A 10,111-nucleotide genomic window follows, 5' to 3' on the forward strand; every position below is an offset into this window, starting at 1 on the left:
TGGGTATACGTACTATTGAGACAAGCGTGACAGTGCATGATAGCTACCTCGACGGGAAAGGCCGAGAGAGATGCCTGAATTTTGACCTCGATTATACTATTTGAGAGTAGCACGTTAATTTGTACTGATGACCGTACAAAATCGTTGATTCCTTATCCTTGCCTAGAAAATGGTAGATTCAATTTCATTGTCCAGCTCATGGTCAACGTGTAAGTACAAGTCAACGACCAATGCGCTAACCGACAAAACTCCATGTCTAACAACTGCTATAGATATCATATTACACATGACGATGTGCCCCTGGTTTATGCCGGCTAGCTGATTTCTTTGATCACAATCCACACCCGTAGCAATACACCGTAAACTACCACAATTCACATTCTGGTATGCAGGTGCTGTACAAAACCGTACAGTTTATTACTAGAAGTAACTATACGGTCGAGACTCGAACAATAGCTTTGTTGTCACATTCGTATTTCATCAGATCTGACATGTTCAAGCCCAATCAAATAAGCAGGTTTCCAGAGTCAGATTTGGTTGATGCATGATTCAGGTAATCTGGTTGGGATATTCTACACCTCTGAATCTTCCATAATCCATAACTAAATCAACACATAGACTTTTTTCTTATATATATGGTGGATTACAGCTGTGCACGCAGTTTACAGCTCTGTCCTTGTTTGAGTACAAGCAAGTTAAACCTCTTCTGAAGTTGAGTCATTCACACAATCGCATTAAAAAAATAATTCGCACGAGGAACTGAATACCGTCAGAGCAGCCAAATGAGTTGCCTTCATGCATGAGCAGAATCTCCCGTTGAGATTGGAGAGCAAACAACGTTGTCAGACACTGAAACGATACGCTTTGCGATACTGCTGAGCAGTTTGTTCCACCTTTCAGCAGCAGAAACCCTAAAAACCACGCTGTCTGACAGACTGAGGTCTGAACGGATTCTATCTATCGCCACGAACGACGCGACGCGACCGTTGAAGGAAGCTTCTGGTGAGAAATTATATATAGGCGCCAACTGAGTTGTCATGCTGTCAATGATATCATCAGTTCTGTTCAGGATATTCGTTAGATCGAGTAGTGAGCTCCAGAATAATGGGCAATGGCGATCGAAATAGGAAATGCAACGGCGACCTCCGCTCCGCAGCAGTTGACATTGCAGAATGATGAGAGCATCTGACGCAGCAGGGGGCGGCCGTCGCTTTTTCTCACCGAACTTAAAACTCCTGAATATTCAGCGAGATTTAGGATTTGTTGGCTTTGACGTCGTAATTAGAGCTTTCACTCCGTAGAATTTAATCCGTTGAGACTTGAGTTCGTCTCCAAGCTTAGCTTGCAGTTCTGGACAAGCGAAAACGTAACGCACAAGCTTGTACTTCTGTGCGGGTTTGAGTTGACTTTGGACATCCACTCGACTCGGTTTCTGATGCCCAAGGATTCCGGCCGTGTCCTGGCATGGGAGTAATGGCCGTGTTTGGTTCTTTCCGCGAAATTTTTTACACAAAAAAACGAATGCATGCATGAAATACTAAACGAAGTTTATTTGCGAAATTTTTTTACACCCTCAACCAAACTCTACCCGGGGGAGGAAACGGCCCCACCGTTTTTTCATTAAGAGGAAGTCACACCGGCTTACCCGGGTAGAGAAAACCCCGAACCCTGGCCCATGCCCGAGAGGGCAAAGCCTCGCGGCGAGCACAGCGAGGGTTTTTTTTACCCCAATAGCCGGAAATTCACTTCTGATGAGAATCAAACTCAGGACCTGTTGGGGCGCGACGCTACCGGACCGGGCTAGCCAACTGGCCGCTCGACCTTTCGCGGCATGGGAGTAATATTAATCACATGTGAATCTAATGTGCTCAAACTTCAAACGGTTTAGCTATTTATTTTAAGACTTGAGAAAAAAATTTGAAGTTTCTTTGAGCTCGGAAAAAAATAGCCTAGTGCAACCGGAGCTCCTATATCTCCAAACTACGATTCGCGCACCAAAAGGTGCGACGTCAGCGTGCCACATCGCCGGCTATTACCGGCCGTCCGATCGGCCTGGCGGACGGTTCAGATCGGGCAAATCCCAGTAATTTTTCAAAAAACCCCTCAATCTCTACCGAAATTAGACCTAGTCCCCTCCCCCTTTCCATCTTCCTCTTTCCCTTTCTCCTCCTCAACATCGCCGCCGCCGCCGCCTCACCAGTCCACCGTCGTACCCTCCGCCCGCCAACCTCTGCCCTCCGCCCCGAGTCTCGAGCTTTCGGCTGGCCGCGACGTCCCGGCGCCTCCCGAGTCCGCCATCGCGCCCTCCGCCTACCACTCCTGGTTTGCCAGCGCCCCCTCCACGACATCCCCTGGGTGGAGCGGAGCTCCGGCGCGAGCTCCGCTGCGCGGGCGGAGATCCAGCGCGAGCTCCTTGGGCGGGCGGAGCTCCGGCGCAAGCTCTGCTGGGTGAGCCGAGATCCCGCGACCAGGCCGAGGCCACGGCGTGGCGGCTCCCGCGAGACGGTGGAGCCCTCTGCCTGCCGGCTCCGCTGCTGTGCCGCCCGTCGCCCGACGTCAAAATCTGCCCGAGTGAGCACCTCATCCCCATCACTTGCAGCGTCGCTCGTCGCCCGGCGCTTGCCGTGCTGCGGTAGCCGCCTCGTACCCCAGCTCTCGGGCCTCCCCTTCGCTTCTACGCCGAAGCTCCTGAATCTGGTTATTGCACAAAGGCAAAGCCTTGCGGCTGGCCTCTTCGACGTTGCTGCCACCTCCTTGCATGCCTCTTGCGCCGCTTGTGCTTGCCTATCCGGCCACCCTCTGCCTCCTCCAGCCACGCCACCTCCTCGCTCTGTTCTTCAGTGCCCCGCACTAGAGCTCTCCCCTCTGGTCCCAGGCTTCCAGCCTCGAACATCCGACACAGCCACCCAAAAGTGAAACCGGCCCGGGGAAAGTGCCTTGTGCGTTCTGTTGCTCAGCGCCTCCTTGCTCAAAATCAAGGCTGCCGAGCTGAGCGTGGCTCCCGTGGCGACCCGGTGCCGAGCGCAAAGCAAGAACCGGGTCGACGCGTGGTGTCTTATCCCCTCCACGGCTCCTCCTCGCAAGCACTGAAAGGAGCAGAGCTGCATATGACGCTCATCCTTGCCTATCCGCTCGATTCAAGTAACCCAACCAGCCTCTTGGACTCTTGCCTTCGTTTGCTGTAGCGCTGTGGCCTCATTGCGCATTAGGATTTAGGAGAAAAAACATTGGTAAGTTATGTGTGTTTGATACGAGGTGCTGCAAGATAATTCCAACAAGCAGTGCAAGGATTGTGATGGTGGCGACGAGGCAGCCAGCAGGTATTCGATGTTCTGCTCCAGCCAATCACCTCTTCCTTTTTTTCATGTTTCCTAGATTATGAGTTCTCATTACATATTTGGTAGACGGAGTTCATTCTATGTTTTATTGTTAAGAAATCATACTTCAAACCCTCTGACAGCAGTAGAATATAACATCTCTCTAAAGTTTAAGTATAAATTTAAATTGATCCTTACCTTCTAACTCTCTTATATATACTGCATGCACGCAACACGCTTATAGCACAACATGGGGGCACCCACCCAATCTCACTTTGCCTTAGCCACAGGGTGCAATCTGATTACAGTGTAAAAGGCTAGAGTTTTCATGCTTGAGCAGAAACTTAGGCACCACATTGGATTGTATGTCACAAACTTTAACAAGACAAGTCAAGTCTGTCTGGTTGATTTCTGGTATGTTCAATTGCATATTGCAATTGACTCAGACTGTACCTTTTGTTGCATGATAATTTTTTAAACTAGAAATATTAATTTTTCAGATTCGAAGTATACCATCTAACTTTGTTGAACTCATTGACAAAACATTACTCTTCTTTCTACTTGTTTAACGGCTACAAGCTACAGCTTCCAGAGATGTTAATGGAAGCCGGTGATATTATTTTAACCTCCATATGTTCGTTATAGGTAATTCATAATTGACAAGGATTATGCTGTCAAGCATCTTTCACATGAATATCAGATCATCACACTTTGCCATCGTAGCAACAACAAGAAATGGCATGCCGGTTTCAAGTTCAACACATATGGTACACACATTCTTCTATTGGCTTATCAGATTTTTTTCATGATAATGGGTTGCAAGAAGGTGATATTTCTATATCTGAAGCATCGAACAGGCTAGACAAGGACCACAATGACCGTTAATCTTCTTAAAAGATACCATCCATCAGGTGTTTTTTGTATACTACTAGCATGTTGTACCAGATATGAGCTTTAGGTGTAGACCTATACAGTGCAGTTCACACTTATTCCTTATATGATACACTTTATACATGAAACAAATTCTGCGGAAGGAATTACATCTTCTAAAATTTCTGTATATGAAGATACTGAACCTTGGTATGCGGTCTGAGTGTCTGATAAAGAACCTGTCTAGACTCTAGATAATCAGCAGAAGAGGAAATAGTAAAAAAGGTCGAAGCTATTCAGTCTGAAACCCCAATTTTTGTGTTTGCCAAGGGGTGTACTGGGGATTACAAGATAGTGAGTTACATAACTTGTTTTTCAACAGTTATTGAAGAGTGCTGCTACACTAACAACACATTTGTACAATTGTGTTACACCAGAAGATCAAATGGTCTGAATTATAATTCCAAGGGTTTGGATTTCCTAGCTGTATCACCGTTTGACAAATGGATTGTTCGTGAGTGTGGTATGTTCAACAACTTATTAATTTTTACCATTTTACAAGGGCAAAAAATTGCTATTAGATCTCAATTGTGCAGTTGAATGTTTCGATTCCTATATAACATTTTCCATGCACATCGCAACCAGGGCTTGAAAAATACTGGCTGTAAAGTATCTCCCACACGAAGAGCAACAGTTGATGCTCCGAAGGCTTAAGAAGGGCGCTGCTCATACTGAAGAGTGGGAAGCTAAACTCTTGATCAGAGCGATGGGTTGTATCATCTTGGTGGATGCTGGAATTAGTTCATCAAAGACAAACACGCTGCGATAGGGAGACATCTGCCTGTTTGAACTGCTGAAGGAGAAGAGGCTCACCATGTATGTCCATATTATCCATGATCCTGCAAAGAAAATGAAGCGCAGTTGATCGGGGTAGGCATGAACCTTGTAGTAAATTAGTAATGCTTTTGTGATGCAACTTGTCATCCTTGTGGTTCTTCTCTCTTGCAACCTTTGGCAAGGAACTTGTGTCCCTGACCCTATTATTTTGAACTTTCTAATCACTCCCGGACCATGCTGCCACCACAAAGATTTCTGGAATATTTCCCCCCAATGGTCAACGATTATTAATATCCTTTAAAATTTTCATTAAAAATTATGTAAATTCTGATTGTTATTAAGAATTGGTAAACTCATTTCTTGATGTGGTTGTAAAAAAATTCTGCAGCATAAGCATATTTTATTTCTCTTATTCAAGAATTACAAAGTTCTCTCTTCTATGATTAACAGAGGCGGGCCGCCGGCCTACCCACCTCAGGGCCCATTTTAAAAGTTCGTTGTTAATGGAATTTTGTAGTAGTAAGCTTTCCCTATATAGTTCTACCTAGCCATTAAGTGAATAAGATGTTTATGTTCTTCTTGCACCATATATCCATTATGTTGCCTCCATCTTCTCCTCCCTCGATGAACATACGATGAAAAATATAGCCCACACACTGGCCATACCATTTCTAGTAACTTCTGAAATGGATTCAATTAGAGGTCTAGAAACACAGCCCATTAGAGGTCTAATTAAATTCAGCATTTTTTGAAAAATAGTTCAACATTGAAAAAGAATGAATTCAACATTTTCTAGAACTGCAGTGAAATATTTTTTTTTAAAAAAATACTATATTCAACATTTTTTACAATCTGTCTCAACATCTTGACATACTAGGTTCAACATTAATCAAAATTTAAATCAGAACAACAACAACAACAACAACAACAACAACAACAACAACAACAACAACAACAACAACAACAACAACAACAAAGGCAAGGGCAAGAGGCAAATGGTGCAAGTCCGGCAAGGGCGAGTTAATTTTACTACTCTTGCAGACCTTCCAGCAGGAGCACCAGTTATGACGGGTACTTTCTCTATCCACAATAAACCCGCAGTCATATTATTTGATTCTGGTGCAACTCATAGTTTTATAAGTGCAAAATTTGGAGCAAGAGTAGGATTGGACTTTTGTCATACTAAGGGATCTTTTATGATAACAACTCCTGGTGGGAAGATAGCTTCCAATCAAATCACTAGACATGTGCCAATTAATCTGGGTAGTAAATTGATCAAGACAGATTTAATCTTAATGAATTTAGAAGCCATGGATGTTATTCTGGGCATGGATTGGATGACTAAACATAAAGTACTGTTAGATATCTCTTCCCGAGCTATCGAGATAGATTCACCACATCAAGGAGCCACCATACTCTATCTACCACAACTAGAATACATTAACTCTTGTGCTTATGCCGCAAAAGAAATTAAACTTGAAGATATCCCTATTGTGTGGGAGTATGCGGATGTATTTCCAGATGATTTACCTGGAATGCCTCCTGACAGAGACATCGAGTTTGTTATCGAACTTCAACCCGGTACCGCCCCTATTTCTAAGAGGTCGTACCGAATGCCTCCAAATGAATTAGCAGAATTGAAAGTCCAACTCCAAGACCTTCTTGACAAAGGTTTTATACGTCCAAGTTCTTCACCCTGGGGATGTCCAGCCCTGTTTGTGAAGAAGAAAGACAATAGTTTGAGGCTATGTGTTGATTATCGACCACTCAATGCGGTCACTATTAAAAACAAGTATCCTCTTCCCCGCATTGATATTCTGTTTGATCAGTTAGCTGGAGCTAAGGTTTTCTCTAAGATTGATCTTCGTTCTGGCTACCATCAAATAAAGATCAAGCCTTGTGATATTCCAAAGACTGCTTTCTCTACCAGATATGGACTATATGAATATTTAGTTATGTCTTTTGGTCTTACCAACGCCCCAGCATATTTTATGTACTTGATGAATTCAGTCTTCATGCCGGAGCTGGATAAATTCGTCGTGGTTTTCATTGACGATATCTTGATCTACTCCAAGAATGAAGAAGATCATGCTGAACATTTGCGTATCGTTCTCCAACGATTACGAGATCATCATCTTTATGCCAAATTCTCCAAGTGTGAATTTTGGTTGGACAATGTGAAATTCTTAGGTCACACTATATCCAGTGATGGTATATCTGTTGATCCAACTAAAGTACAAGAAGTGATGGATTGGGAATCTCCTATTTCAGTTCATCAAATTCGCAGTTTTCTTGGTTTAGCTGGATATTATCGTCGATTCATTACTGATTTCTCTAGAATAGCCAAGCCTATGACGGAGTTATTGAAGAAGGGAGTGAAGTTTGTTTGGAATGATAAGTGTGAAGAAGCTTTCCAAACTCTCAAAGCAAGATTAACTACCGCTCCAGTATTGTCTACACCGGACAGTACTAAATCTTTTGATGTCTATTGTGATGCGTCGGGTACGGGACTTGGTTGTGTGCTTATGCAGGACAACCGGGTTATCTCTTATGCATCAAGAGCTCTCCGGGATCATGAGAAGAATTATCCAACCCATGATCTAGAGTTAGCAGCTGTTATTCACGCTCTTAAGATGTGGAGACATCATCTTATGGGAACTCACTGTAACGTTTACACTGACCATAAGAGCCTCAAATATATCTTCACTCAAGCTGATCTCAACATGAGACAGAGACACTGGCTAGAGTTGATAAAGGATTATGATCTAGAAGTGCACTATCATCCAGGAAAGGCTAATGTGTTGCGGATGCACTCAGCCGCAAGTCACAATGCCATTGTCTATCTGTAGAACCATTCAATGAAACTCTATGCCAGGAAATGATGAAGTTAAATCTAGAAATGGTACCTCACGGAAGTTTGAACCATATATCCCTTGAGCCTACACTTCATGATAGCATCATCATGGGACAATTACATGATGAGGGTATCAAGGTCATCAAGGAAAAGTTATCACAGGGAGAAGCAAAGTATAAATGTTTCAGAGTGGATCATAGGGGAGTTCTATGGTTTGAATCCCGACTGGTGGTACCTAAGGATCATCAGCTTAGAAAGCAAATCCTTGATGAAGCACATCTTTCGAAATTTTCGATTCATCCCGGTGGTACCAAGATGTACCATGATCTCAAACAAAATTTCTGGTGGACTCGAATGAAAAGAGAGATCACCAGATATGTTTCTGAGTGTGATGTCTGTCAAAGAGTTAAAGCTAGTCATTTGAAAGTAGCTGGTACTCTCCAACCTTTATCTATTCCATCCTGGAAATGGGAGGACATCAGTATGGATTTTATCGTTGGTTTACCCACTACTCCTCATAAGCATGATTCTGTTTGGGTAATCGTTGATAGACTCACCAAGACCGCTCATTTTATTCCAGTACACACCACTTATTCTGCCAAGAAGTACGCAGAGATTTATCTCGATCAGATTGTTCGTTTACATGGTATTCCAAAGACGATTATTTCTGATCGTGGGCCTCAGTTTATAGCACGTTTCTGGGAGCAAATGCAGGAATCCCTTGGAACAAAATTGATTCGTAGTTCAGCTTATCATCCACAAACAGATGGGCAAACTGAACGAATCAATCAAATCCTTGAAGACATGTTGAGGGCATGTGTTATTCAATATGGCAAGAATTGGGTTAAGTGCCTAGCACTGGCAGAGTTTTCTTACAATAATAGTTATCAATCCAGCTTGCAAATAGCACCATTTGAAGCATTATATGGTCGAAGGTGTCGAACTCCTTTGAATTGGTCCCAAGCTGGAGAACGCAAAATTTTTGGGCCAGATTTAGTCTCTGAGGCAGAGGAGCAAGTCAGAATTATTCAGGTTAATCTTAAAGCAGCTCAATCAAGACAGAAAAGTTATGCAGACAAAAGAAGAGATCCTTTGCAATTCGAGGTAGGAGACTTTGTATATTTGCGAGTATCTCCTACTAAAGGTGTTCAACGCTTTGGCTTAAAAGGGAAATTAGCACCCCGATATATCGGACCATTTGAAATTATCGAAACTTGTGGACCCGTTGCCTACCGACTTCGTCTTTCATCTCAGTTGGCCGCCGTTCATGATGTCTTCCATGTATCACAACTTCGGAAGTGCACCAGGGTACCTACTGAAATCCTTGAACCACAGGATATCGAGATTGAATCCGATCTATCTTATACGGAGTATCCAATCAAGATTCTTGACACAAAAGAAAGAAGTACTAGAAGGGAGAAAGTTAAAATGTACAAAATTCAGTGGAATCAGCATACTGTAGAAGAAGCTACTTGGAAAACTGAAAATTTTCTCCAAAGAAACTTTCCCGACTTTCTTAGAACCAGCCCAGGTACCAAGTCGTTGCACCCTTTTCTTACTATAATCTCGGGACGAGATTCCTTTTAGGGGGGAAGGCTGTAACACCCCGGGTGTTTACACAGTAATTAAATAGGTGTCTGCACAGAAATTGTGTTTGTTTACTATGCATCATGTGCTTGAAATGCTTAAAAAGGATCTTTTTGTAATTATGAAAGGTTATATGTGTAATTATGATTTTATGCAAGGTCCTTTCTGCAGTTGTGTTGAATAGGTTGTGTAATTATAGTTTTAGTGGAGGGTGTTTGTGCAAAATTTTAGTGCATTTAATGCATGGTAGTCATTTTTGCTTGTAAGTCTACATTTGAAGTGAAATTGCTTTGAAAAAGACAAATTTCCTGGAATTCAAAATCCCTTCAATGATTTTAATTTTAGCTCTTGAATCTTTGGTCAAATAAATTTTTGCACAACATCAAAGTTGTAGATCTTGAAAAGTTGAACAACTTTCATGTTGGGCACTTTTTCATTTGAGCTTTGGTTTAAAAGTTATTGCTTGATTACAGAAAGGTCCCTGGAACTTTTGGAAATTGCAAAATCGCCCTTATGACCATCTCCCCTTCCCTGCTCTGCCTCTCGCCGCCGGCCACCGACAGCGCCGCCGTGGAGCGCCTTCCCGGCTTTCCCGGCCATTACTTCGCCGTGCGCTGGCTTCCACGCGTCGCCGGCGAGCTCCTCC

The sequence above is a fragment of the Panicum virgatum genome, chromosome 9N (assembly GCF_016808335.1).
Source record: "Panicum virgatum strain AP13 chromosome 9N, P.virgatum_v5, whole genome shotgun sequence".
In the NCBI taxonomy this organism is placed as follows: domain Eukaryota; kingdom Viridiplantae; phylum Streptophyta; class Magnoliopsida; order Poales; family Poaceae; genus Panicum; species Panicum virgatum.